The following is a 12292-nucleotide window of genomic DNA, read 5'->3' on the forward strand; positions in this document are numbered from 1 at the left end:
AACGTTTAGGACGCTCCCGAAGGGTAAAATCACTGCTAGGTATATGCTCACACTTGAAGATGGTCTATTCTTGTCATATGAATGGAAAATATTATACTGGTGAAAAGAAAATAAGATCTGGACTTCTATAAAACTCAATTAGTAAGACGTAGAAAATGCTTAATAGATTAGGTTTAGGACGTATTAGAATACAGAATCTTATCATCCTTGAAGTGCAAGAATGCATATATCATAGATAGGAATGATCCAATGTCCGCAGGAGGTTTTACGAGCTAAAGGTGATCCTCCTGTTTAGATGATATTTTAATTGAGTGGTGTGAAAACTTCCATCATAAGAGTTTCATTCACGACTCACCAGCTAAACTATGAATGTGGCAGTAACCAGTCTTTTTTTTCCCATTCAGTCCTTCCTGTTAAGGCAAACCGTTGCATGAAAATATATAGTGTGCTTATTCTAAAGAGAATAGAGAGAATAATTGACGAAAAGCCGATTTAGAAAAGGTAAGTGTACTGACCAAGCTTTCATTTTAAGATATGTTGTACAACAATGTGTAAAATATAGAAATCCACTTTTGATGGCTTTTGTGGACTGAAAACCACACCGACCAATTATGTGGCGAGTCCAGCGTTATTACTGAGTTCCTTTTGAGTATGTACACTTTATTAACTCTGTTCATGAGCATGGCAAGTACAAAGTTGATGTTAGTGGAGTCCTATCAAATGAATTTCCAGTGAACAGTAGAGTACTCCAAGGGAATGTGTTGTCACCTATATTGTTCATACTCCGCACGGATTTTGCAATGCATAGAACAGTTGGGGATGGTGGAGAAGGGTTGGACTAGATTGGTAATAGGAAATTAGCTGACCTAGAGTATGCTGATGACAGTGGCCTTATTAGCAGAGCACCACGGAATTTACAATACTTGCTTTCCAGATTGCATGAAATATCACATGAGGTTGGGCTCAGGATAAATAGAGGAAAGACAGAAATGATGAAAACAGATTTATATGCAATGGAAGATGAAATATCAGTTGAAAGAGGAAGGATTAATGAGGTAGAATCATTTAAATATTTTCTAAATTATGGTCTCTTATACAAGGTCTTTAAAATTGAATGAAAAATTAAAAAAAAAAAAAATTGAAAATGGCCAATTAAGTAAAACTTGGAAATCAAATAGCCCAAAATCATAAATAAAATTAAAGAATATATATCAATTTAGTGAGATCAGTGTTAAGTATGAACATGAGTCGTGGTATGCCAATGAAACCATATCCAACATATTTAGTAGATTTGAAAACAAAGCCACCAAAAGAATATTGGGAGTTTAATGGCAGGACAGGATTAGAAATGAAACTATAAGAGAGATTACTCAAGTGCCATATGTGGATGAGATCATGATGAGGGGTAGATGGAGATGGTTTGGGCATGCTCTTCGCACTCCCCAAGAGATATCAGCTCACCAAACGTTCGGCTCGGCTCCACAGGACAATGGAAGAGTTGCACGACCCATACCGACATAGCCGAGAACTATGAAACGTGAAGTAGATGATGAAAGAAGTATTGATTTAAAAGCTCAAGATGGAGGAGACTGGCGAAATCTAACCGAGGCCCTTTGCGTCTATAGGCATATTATATGATTTATTATTATTATTATTATTATCATTATATATATATATATATATATATATATATATATATATATATATATATATATATATATATATATATATATATATATATATGTTCGAATGTAAATCTATTACTTCAGGAAATAATATTGTTAAAAAAACAAACTTAAAATACCTAACTGAACATATTACCTTTTTTACCTGACATGAAAAATGATAATAATACCTGTAAAGCTTCTGCGATATCTCATTCAATAAAAACACAAAATACTGTTTACGGCAATAGTCACACATTATCCAATATTGTAATACCTAAAAAATTTTATTACATTGAACGCTTTGCACATAAAAAATAACACGAAATAATGTTTTTTTTTTTCCTGAATTTCCAATCGCTCTGTTTTATTTATACAAAACAAAAACAATTGTTTAACTATGATGTTAGATGATACAATTGTTTCGTTCAGTAGTTTGTTATTCTCTTTCCTGTATATTCACCCAAAAAGTTAATATGCATGCAAAAATCATGTATCCATATAAAACATACATTACATACTTTTCAAGTTTGATTTATTCCTAAAACATATAATGTATCCGCAAATGCATTAAAGAACAAAACATGGAATTGTTATGAACATTACGTATAGTTCAATGGGTCGGGTGCATCAAGCTGCTTTAATTATATAGGCGTACAATGGAATTTATGAAATGATACTTCTTGGGTGCTAGTTTCAAACTAATCAACAATAAACATTATTTATCTTGGGAAGGTGGTCACATGTCAAAAGGTAGCTGTTATGTACTAGCAGAAACGTGAAGTGAATGTATGTGACTTTCTTAAAAGAATGAGGTTATATACAAATAGTTGAGGGGAACCATGACACAAAAATTCCACCAATAAGAAACATGCAATGTAAAGCTTAAACAGGGTTTTCTATTATCAGTGCGGTAGTGAACGAGATATTAAAAACAATAGCATTACAGTGTATGGACGTGTATGAAGCAGGTGCGGTACAAACATAAACCATATCAAAAGCTTTATGGATTTTATTACAGAACTGATATACTTACATTAAATCAATGTTCTTGATGGTTAATTGGCCAAAAATGTCTCGTGTGCTTCAAAGCTAAATAAAAACAGGTCCGAATCTAGGCCAGGGTGGATGCACTTACCAGATACAGTATAATATCCACTTCAGTGTAAGGTATACCCGAGATAAACTTCATTTGTTAATAATGAGCCAATGTGGGTTACTAGTTCAAAGTATACAATATTCATGAGTGAATTGGTTACTTGACCAGCAGGATATACAGTATAGGAAGGCGTACTCGCATAAACAAACACGCACGTACACGCACGCACACACACGCATGCACACGCACACACACACACACACACACACACACACATATATATATATATATATATATATATATATATATATATATATATATATATATATATATATATATATATATAGCACAACAGAGTGGCGTAATCATAACTTTCCAAAGAATTAAAGAAAAACCTAACATTCCAGAATTAATTATTTCACTTAACGTTACATCACAGCCATTAACAAATTTTTGTATATTCAAGTATCAATGACCAGGTTGTCAAAGAATCCTAAATCCGTGAAATGTCATATGTCATTTCAAAGTTCGAAGTCTGACTGACATCCGAATACGGACTGGTGGATCGATAAATTGCATATGTTGTAAAGATATCATTAGTTAGGCTAAACAGGTGGGTTATGTGTAAGCTTAACTATAAAGGGGAATATGCATGCTAGGTACGAGAACATACCTTAACGTGGTGAAAGGGTTTGTGTAATGACAAGATCAGCAAAGCTGTAGAAGTCAAAGTCATCTATACTATGTTGGTTTGCTGTGAGCAATCACACCAAAGCCTAAGCATCATCATCAATCAGCAGTGGTCAGAGTGAAGAGGAAAAGGTCAAGCCCCCAGAAATAAACTGACATGTCTTAGGCCCTTGTCTGCAGTGGACTAGAAACGGCTGAATTTGTTTTGGACCATACAAGTGAATTACGTGTATATTAAATACAAAGTGTACTGGGTTATAGCCAGACATGATAAACACATGTGATAACATCCACGTCCAAAAGAAAAAAAAAATGAAAACTGGAAAGCCAGCAAAACTATCCATGAATACTAGATGGGGTTTGTTTCCAGTTGTTGTAGGAATGAAATATATCACTTTGGTAAATACTTATAGCTATAGTTGTTTATGTATGTACTCTATCGTAAGATATGCAACTTACAGACTGATTCTTTATCACTTAAGGCCAGCTCCAGTATGAAGTAGCAATCCAGATCATAAAAAGCTGGTCGTTGATGAGATACATATATTTTATTCGAATTGTAACGCCGTACATGTCATTTTAATTTAACTGCATCTACAGTGTGTTTTTAGGCTATACCCATAGATAAAATACTCTTTATTCTTGCTTCGGTGCCACTGCGTAATACATTGTCTTCGGTGCCACTGCCTAATACATTCAGTCAACTGATCAGATTTCATTTTGATTGAAAGGAACAGATAAGAGTTAAATAAGAGACTAATTGTGGTCATGGAATGAACGAGAACAGAAGATACTGACATTACTGAATTGACCAACAGCGATTTATATATGCATTTTATATATCACAACAAGGTTTTTAATGGGGAAACGTGGAATGTTTATAAATATGTTAAAAATAACATGTATGATCTATGAGGACATTAGATTGAGGTAAATAACTTTAAAGGCAATCAAGAGGTCATCGTATGGATGAAGCGTGAATGGAAAGGGGGGGGGGGGATTCGGTGTGGAAAGGTCATATAATGCTCTCTAATTCATCTTTATTGTATGGTGAATTTATAATGTGGAAAGCAAACACTGACTGTGCGAGTGAGTGAGGTCAGGATGTCGAAACCGGAGTCTTGCAACACGGAACTAATTACCATTTCAGCGGAGGAGAAACGAAGGTCACTAGAGGACATGAATAGGCTATGTGAGGGAAAAGGAATGAAAAATGCAAACACAGAATGAACGTAAACGACAAAGAAGCTATTATGTGGGATGAATAAAAGTGTTAAAAGAAAATATGAATAAGTAGTGTACTGGCTTGCAAGCTGGGTAACACCAAATGTGCTCTGATTTAAGGATATCAATTTTAAGATTGAGGATACCAAGAATACGTTTCATGAAATGGAAATCCAATTCATGCTCAGTTTTTTTTTATTTTTTGGGGTCGCAGTTTCCAATGGTGCCAAACCCGTGACCTTGAACTCGGGCTAAAATTTCAAACTGACCTTTCAAGATCATACGTTCACCGTTCGTTGCGACTCAATGAGACGAAGACGATGGGGCAAACCTCATTCCCATATCTTGATACGTTTAGGTGTAATCGGTAAAAAAACTGTGCCTAAATTTGACTCTTGACCTGACCTCAGACGTCACTGATTGACCCAGGACACCAATCGCTTCGTATCGTGACGTCCGACACGCCCGCTTTTGTCCTGGGGCTATAGCTCAATTAGGGGCCAAACACCCCAAAGCCGTCCGTGTTATGAAAAATGCCGAAACCGGGTGAAGGTTAAAGATTTAAACGGCAAAGAAGTTAAGCCAGATATTATGTCCGCAATATCTATAAAAGGTGTAGCCTACTTACTCCTCATGCCTGGCTTGATAGTGTCGGAATGCGTAGTGTTAAAATCTATTTACTGTAAATACAGAAATGTGACATTGGAAGGCAAAATAAAACTTTTTTTGATTGCTATTTCCCAAACTGTATTGGAATTTACTACCTTAGCTTCAAAAATGATTGTCAGTATCTGTCAAAAAAGAATAACATGATACTGCTGTTAAAGGTAATAAAAACAAAGTAAACGACTAGATAAAGTATAAACAAAGCAATGTAAGTGAGCAATAGAGCAGTATCGCAATATGGCAAAGCGCACAGGTTTTGTGGGATGGATGTGGCTCGAGATTCAGATGAATTCTTCAATTATGGCCCCAAAGGCAATACATTAAAGCAATGCAGGGCTCTTGTTTTGTCACCCCTAGAAAGCAAATAGGTAAAACTAGATTGGTAATTAAAAATATCAAACATATAAACAAATCGTATTATGTGACCACTTTACATTAGGATTATTTTCCTTTGCACTCCTGGTAGCTGTAGAAACCAAAGCAAACTAACCTGAGAACAGTTTAAAGGTCGCCCATTAAATGCAAAGGCAAGGGATAGTGATAATGTGCTAAAAGGACGATGCTCTAGAGACTGGCCATATAGAGCATACATACGATCAGCTCTCAAGCCCCCTCTCCACCTAAACGAGGACCAGGTAGACTAATAAGCTTTAGTACCCGCCCCCATCCTTAGCTCACAAGGATGGTGAGGTTGCAGACACTACAAGAAACTAGAGTATCTACATAACCATGTAAACTGTCGCTCTTGAATAGGTCTCAAACCCTGGTCTAGAAGATCGCCAGGTAAGGACGTTTCCAATGGGCTATCCGCATATCTTTATACCTATATATAAAAATATTTATGACGGTATAAAATATAATTCACAAACTGACTTTCAAGCGTGAGAAATAAAGTAAATTATTCTGCATATTAAATTGTTCCCAACAAAAAACATACTATAAAAGAAGTAAAAAAAAAAAATAGGGAACGAAAAAGTCAGTTTTGCCTTAAAACGGCCAATCCCCTAAACCAGACTGATATCCGTGAGAGCTCCCCAAAACGGAGAGAGCATATAAAGATAACCTGTAAAAACAAAAGGTTTTGAAATGGTCCTTCCACATGTGCAGGAAATGTCAACACGAATGTAATGATCCTACCGTTGACAGTGGGTGAAACGCGTCGGAAAAATACAGGAAGTGAACGAATTGCAATTCTTTTTATCCCCTATCCAATTTCAGTAAAGCACATATGCTGACATACGATGTAAAACTTAGTCAAATAGCTTTTCGTTCTTCAAATCAGTGCAAGTATTTGCTTACTCTTTTACATTTTTTTTTAAAATGAAGTCACTCGAGTTGAAAAACCTCGAGAGATAAGGCAATGTTACCCTAAAAAACCGGAAGGGATCAGTATATATCACGATATCTATATAATAAAGTACGCTGAAAGAGAACGTTGGTACTTTACTTATTATATTCTTGTCAAACATAAAAACTTTAAGGTCAACGACAAATTCATTTCGATTTTAAAGAAATTTCTGTAGATGAATCTAGAAAATATAACAAAATGCAATTGACAAATAAGTTTTACGAATAATTTCTGTGCAATAGCACTTATATATATATATATATATATATATATATATATATATATATTATATATATATATACATATATATATATATATATATATATATATATATATATATATATATACATATATATATATATATATATATATGTATTTATAGCATGTATAACCAACGAAAAACTGTTATTTTCAATGAAAGCAGTATGATTAGCATAAATAGATAAACTGACACTCATTTAAAAGGAAATAAGTCATATCTTAATTAATGTTGATTTTCATACCTCATATCATCATAAAAATAACCAAGATGTTATCTAAAGAATTTCATACACTACCATTGCCGTTAAAGAGCCTTTGTTAGCAGTTAATATTCTAATATAGTGTCATTACATGTTACCATACACTATCTTATTAGATTGGATAAATCATTTAGAAATTTGTGAGTACATGTACAGGATACGATTGGATGAGAGAAAAAGAAAGCCCCAGAATCAATTAAGGCAGCAGGTGTGGGCAAAAGACTAGCCAGAAATATAAAGAGGATTAAACGAAAGGATCGTTGAGCCAACTTTCCTTTATAAGAGTAAAAAGGGAATATTAAAACTTTTGATAAAACGGATGCTAAAACAACTGGGCTGTATTTTGGCATACTAATTATGTGAGAAGAATTGAGACGGTCAAAAAAAAAAAAAAAAAAAAAAAAAAAATTGAGCAATAAAATCAGAGGCATTTAATCTATTAAAATTTCCCAAAGTTCCTTAGCTGCGCCAACACTTGCACTCACTCCATTGCCTCTCGAACGTTTAGGACGCTCCCGAAGGGTAAAATCACTGCTAGGTATATGCTCACACTTGAAGATGGTCTATTCTTGTCATATGAATGGAAAATATTATACTGGTGAAAAGAAAATAAGATCTGGACTTCTATAAAACTCAATTAGTAAGACGTAGAAAATGCTTAATAGATTAGGTTTAGGACGTATTAGAATACAGAATCTTATCATCCTTGAAGTGCAAGAATGCATATATCATAGATAGGAATGATCCAATGTCCGCAGGAGGTTTTACGAGCTAAAGGTGATCCTCCTGTTTAGATGATATTTTAATTGAGTGGTGTGAAAACTTCCATCATAAGAGTTTCATTCACGACTCACCAGCTAAACTATGAATGTGGCAGTAACCAGTCTTTTTTTTCCCATTCAGTCCTTCCTGTTAAGGCAAACCGTTGCATGAAAATATATAGTGTGCTTATTCTAAAGAGAATAGAGAGAATAATTGACGAAAAGCCGATTTAGAAAAGGTAAGTGTACTGACCAAGCTTTCATTTTAAGATATGTTGTACAACAATGTGTAAAATATAGAAATCCACTTTTGATGGCTTTTGTGGACTGAAAACCACACCGACCAATTATGTGGCGAGTCCAGCGTTATTACTGAGTTCCTTTTGAGTATGTACACTTTATTAACTCTGTTCATGAGCATGGCAAGTACAAAGTTGATGTTAGTGGAGTCCTATCAAATGAATTTCCAGTGAACAGTAGAGTACTCCAAGGGAATGTGTTGTCACCTATATTGTTCATACTCCGCACGGATTTTGCAATGCATAGAACAGTTGGGGATGGTGGAGAAGGGTTGGACTAGATTGGTAATAGGAAATTAGCTGACCTAGAGTATGCTGATGACAGTGGCCTTATTAGCAGAGCACCACGGAATTTACAATACTTGCTTTCCAGATTGCATGAAATATCACATGAGGTTGGGCTCAGGATAAATAGAGGAAAGACAGAAATGATGAAAACAGATTTATATGCAATGGAAGATGAAATATCAGTTGAAAGAGGAAGGATTAATGAGGTAGAATCATTTAAATATTTTCTAAATTATGGTCTCTTATACAAGGTCTTTAAAATTGAATGAAAAATTAAAAAAAAAAAAAAATTGAAAATGGCCAATTAAGTAAAACTTGGAAATCAAATAGCCCAAAATCATAAATAAAATTAAAGAATATATATCAATTTAGTGAGATCAGTGTTAAGTATGAACATGAGTCGTGGTATGCCAATGAAACCATATCCAACATATTTAGTAGATTTGAAAACAAAGCCACCAAAAGAATATTGGGAGTTTAATGGCAGGACAGGATTAGAAATGAAACTATAAGAGAGATTACTCAAGTGCCATATGTGGATGAGATCATGATGAGGGGTAGATGGAGATGGTTTGGGCATGCTCTTCGCACTCCCCAAGAGATATCAGCTCACCAAACGTTCGGCTCGGCTCCACAGGACAATGGAAGAGTTGCACGACCCATACCGACATAGCCGAGAACTATGAAACGTGAAGTAGATGATGAAAGAAGTATTGATTTAAAAGCTCAAGATGGAGGAGACTGGCGAAATCTAACCGAGGCCCTTTGCGTCTATAGGCATATTATATGATTTATTATTATTATTATTATTATCATTATATATATATATATATATATATATATATATATATATATATATATATATATATATGTTCGAATGTAAATCTATTACTTCAGGAAATAATATTGTTAAAAAAACAAACTTAAAATACCTAACTGAACATATTACCTTTTTTACCTGACATGAAAAATGATAATAATACCTGTAAAGCTTCTGCGATATCTCATTCAATAAAAACACAAAATACTGTTTACGGCAATAGTCACACATTATCCAATATTGTAATACCTAAAAATTTTTATTACATTGAACGCTTTGCACATAAAAAATAACACGAAATAATGTTTTTTTTTTTCCTGAATTTCCAATCGCTCTGTTTTATTTATACAAAACAAAAACAATTGTTTAACTATGATGTTAGATGATACAATTGTTTCGTTCAGTAGTTTGTTATTCTCTTTCCTGTATATTCACCCAAAAAGTTAATATGCATGCAAAAATCATGTATCCATATAAAACATACATTACATACTTTTCAAGTTTGATTTATTCCTAAAACATATAATGTATCCGCAAATGCATTAAAGAACAAAACATGGAATTGTTATGAACATTACGTATAGTTCAATGGGTCGGGTGCATCAAGCTGCTTTAATTATATAGGCGTACAATGGAATTTATGAAATGATACTTCTTGGGTGCTAGTTTCAAACTAATCAACAATAAACATTATTTATCTTGGGAAGGTGGTCACATGTCAAAAGGTAGCTGTTATGTACTAGCAGAAACGTGAAGTGAATGTATGTGACTTTCTTAAAAGAATGAGGTTATATACAAATAGTTGAGGGGAACCATGACACAAAAATTCCACCAATAAGAAACATGCAATGTAAAGCTTAAACAGGGTTTTCTATTATCAGTGCGGTAGTGAACGAGATATTAAAAACAATAGCATTACAGTGTATGGACGTGTATGAAGCAGGTGCGGTACAAACATAAACCATATCAAAAGCTTTATGGATTTTATTACAGAACTGATATACTTACATTAAATCAATGTTCTTGATGGTTAATTGGCCAAAAATGTCTCGTGTGCTTCAAAGCTAAATAAAAACAGGTCCGAATCTAGGCCAGGGTGGATGCACTTACCAGATACAGTATAATATCCACTTCAGTGTAAGGTATACCCGAGATAAACTTCATTTGTTAATAATGAGCCAATGTGGGTTACTAGTTCAAAGTATACAATATTCATGAGTGAATTGGTTACTTGACCAGCAGGATATACAATATAGGAAGGCGTACTCGCATAAACAAACATTCACGCACACACACGCACGCGCATACATGCACACACGCATGCGCGCGCGCACACACATACATACATACATACATACATACATATATATATATATATATATATATATATATATATATATATATATATATATATATATATATATATATATATATATATATATAAGCACAACAGAGTGGCGTAATCATAACTTTCCAAAGAATTAAAGAAAAACCTAACATTCCAGAATTAATTATTTTACTTAGCGTTACATCACAGCCATTAACCATTTTTGTATATTCAAGCATCAATGACCAGGTTGTCAAAGAATCCTAAATCCGTGAAATGTCATATGTCAAAGTTCGAAATCTGACTGACATCCGAATACGGATTGGTGGATCGATAAATCGCATATCCTTGATGTTAAATACAGGTATTGTAAAGATAGCATTAGTTAGGCTAAACAGGTGGGTTATGTGTAAGCTTAACTATAGATGGGAGTATGCATGTTAGGTAAGAAGATATACCTTAGCGTGGTGAAATGGTTTGTGTATCGCCAAGATCAGCAAAGCTGTACAAGTCAAGGTCATCTATACAAGGTTGGTTTGCTGTGAGCAATCAGACCAAAGCCTAAGCATCATCATCAATCAGCAGTGGTCAGCGTGAAGAGGAAAAGGTCAAGCTCCCAGAAATAAACTGACATGTCTTAGGCCCTTGTCTCCAGTGGACTAGAAACGGCTGAATTTGTTTTGGACCATACAAGTGAATTACGTGTATATTAAATACAAAGTGTACTGGGTTATAGCCAGACATGATAAACACATGTGATAACATCCACGTCCAAAGAAAAAAAAATGAAAGCCAGCAAAACTATCCATGAATACTAGATGGGGTTTGTTTCCAGTTGTTGTAGGAGTGAAATAGATCACTTTAGTAAATATTTATAGCTATAGTTGTTTATGTATGTACTCTGTCGTAAGATATGTAACTTACAGACTGATTCTTTATCACTTAAGGCCAGTTCCAGTATGAAGTAGCAATCCAGATCATAAAAAGCTGGTCGTTGATGAGATAAATATGTTCTATTCGAATTCTTACGCCGTTCGCGTAATTTTAATTCAACTGCATCTACAGTGTGCCACTGCGTAATACATTCAGTCAACTGATCACATTTCATAATAAAAGATATTTTGTTCTTTTTTTCTTCCTTATTGCTTGCAACTCTCTGAACCTAATGGAAAACAGGTAACAGATAAGTCAAATATTTGCACTCATTTCAGAAGAGCGTTATTTGCCTTTGCTTTGCATCCCAGGTGCTCGACTGGAATTGGATATAGAAGAGAAATCAATTCAATCGTATTTCATGCTCATTTTATGTCCAATGTCGACGAAAAGCTTATCAAAAACAATGTTGACAGTGCTTCCATGTGCGCTAAGTCCTCCATTTCCGAAATTTAGCTTTAAAATATATCGTTATCGTTATCAGTTTGCCTCGGACACTAATGGAACATGTACAGTACAACAAGATATCTTAGGGAAGTTTGGTAAAGAATTTCCATCTAAAAATTCCATTCAGTTGATGGACAATTCCTTCTACCTCAGTGTCACCACAGCACAAAATCATACATCTTGTTCTACCATAAACTCTCCAACG

This window comes from Palaemon carinicauda, chromosome 40 (genome assembly GCF_036898095.1).
Source record: "Palaemon carinicauda isolate YSFRI2023 chromosome 40, ASM3689809v2, whole genome shotgun sequence".
Classification (NCBI taxonomy): Eukaryota; Metazoa; Arthropoda; class Malacostraca; order Decapoda; family Palaemonidae; genus Palaemon; species Palaemon carinicauda.